This window comes from Octopus bimaculoides, chromosome 3 (assembly GCF_001194135.2).
Source record: "Octopus bimaculoides isolate UCB-OBI-ISO-001 chromosome 3, ASM119413v2, whole genome shotgun sequence".
NCBI classification, from domain to species: Eukaryota; Metazoa; Mollusca; class Cephalopoda; order Octopoda; family Octopodidae; genus Octopus; species Octopus bimaculoides.
This window is the reverse complement of record NC_068983.1, coordinates 42,315,146-42,316,903: the sequence shown is the minus strand read 5'-3', so window position 1 is coordinate 42,316,903 and position 1,758 is coordinate 42,315,146. Positions and strand designations below refer to the sequence as shown.

The window sequence follows — 1,758 nt, the reverse complement described above, 5'->3', positions numbered from 1 at the left end:
TTTAAATTACACAAAAATGAAAATAACACTGACATCTCAATTTAACAGACATATTTACCACAGTTACATGAAAATATTTTGAAATGCTAAAGAGTAAATTGGTTTCAACCATTGGTTTCAACCACGGCCTCCAGACGACTTCGGAATCTCCTGCAATTCTTCTGGACGGTCTCCTGAATGTTGCCATAATCTTTGTCTTCAGTTCATCTTTGGCTACAATGAGTTTTGTTGGTCTCTCGTTCAACTGCGCCCCACACATAACCATTAAGGGGGTTTGCAGTCTGAGTAGTTAGGTGGCCGGATGTTAGGAATGATATGGTCACAGAAAACATCTGACAGCCATGATTGGGTTCTCCTGCTTATGTGGCATGGTGCAGAGTTCTGTTGCCAGACATACAGGGTCTTCCAGCTGTCACCCACTTCATCCAGAGCAGCACTACCTCCTCCTGGCACTTGATGTAGGCATCCGTGTTGAGTCTGAGGCCGTGTGGGAAGATGAATGGAGGTATAACGTCGCCATCACTAGTGATCACTCCAAATACCATGATGTTGACTGGATGTCTGATTTTTATCACTTTCGGAACATGTCCTCAGACTGTACTGTCCTCAGACTGACAACTAACACTCTGAAATGTTCGTATTGGAGCTTCCGGCACGAATGCCAAGCAGTACAGTATGTCGTTTCCAAATTTCTGGTGGAGTGAATTGCGTCATGGTGCTGTTTTTTCTCACAGACAGTGCCCAACTGACCCTACTATACTTTGTAGTCAACAAAATCAAAAACAAACATTGCGCATGCACGAAATAAAAAATATAAACTGGTGACAATTTACTCATCGCACCCTGTGTAATATATGTGTTCAGCACTATGTGTTATCGATATATATTCAATACGTTACATGTATTTGTATATACACTTATTCCACAATTAATTATTGTATTCTACATATTCCGCCATGTTCCACTACTGCTTTTCATATTCAACTTACTGATAGCTATCATGTATCCAATTTTAGTCTACTTACTACACAGCACGCACATATTTTTTTTCCTTTAAGGAGAGCAAAAAAAAAAAAGAAGAGAGATGATAAATAATTTGAAACTACAGACTGAAAATCCAGAAGGCCAAGGTGAGTTGATGCTTCTTTATATCTATACAAGAAATATTATTCTTTAGGAACTCGTTCAGTCAATGTGAATAACAACCCTTTCTACTATAGGCACAAGGCCTGAAATTTGGGGGAGGGGACAAGTCGATTGCATCGGCCCCAGTGTTTCACTGGTACTTAATTTATCGACCCTGAAAGGATGTAAGGTAAAACCGACCTCGGTGAAATTTGAACTCAAAACGTAGCGGTAGACAAAATACCGCTAAGCATTTCGCCTGGCATGCAAACGATTCTGCCAGCTCGCCGCCTTAATAATCCATTCTGGAATTTGTGGGGTAAAAGATAGTCGATTACATCGACCCCAGTACTTGGTTGGTACTTGATTTATCGGCCCCGAAAGGATGAAAGGCAAAGTCGACCTTGGTGGAATTGCCGCCTTACTACTACTACTACTACTACTAATAATAATAATAATAATAATAACCACAGACCACCACAGCAAACCACAGCACATACCCAAGGCGCACAGAACTGCGCTCGGTAGTGAAGTGAAAGCACGTTATAAAAATAAAACTACTGAATAATAATAATAATAATAATAATAATAATAATAATAATAATAATAATAATAATAATAATAATAATAACA

General features: G+C 39.2%; 1 long non-coding RNA gene across 1 annotated transcript in view; it reads left to right on the top strand.

The window, feature by feature from the left end:
- The window catches only part of LOC128247405 (uncharacterized), a 38,337-nt gene that overhangs the window by 24,369 nt on the left and 12,210 nt on the right, over positions 1–1,758 (top strand). The window contains exon 2 of the long non-coding RNA XR_008263784.1: positions 1,059–1,130. This is a non-coding gene — a long non-coding RNA (uncharacterized LOC128247405). The remainder of the gene's footprint in view (positions 1–1,058; positions 1,131–1,758) is intronic.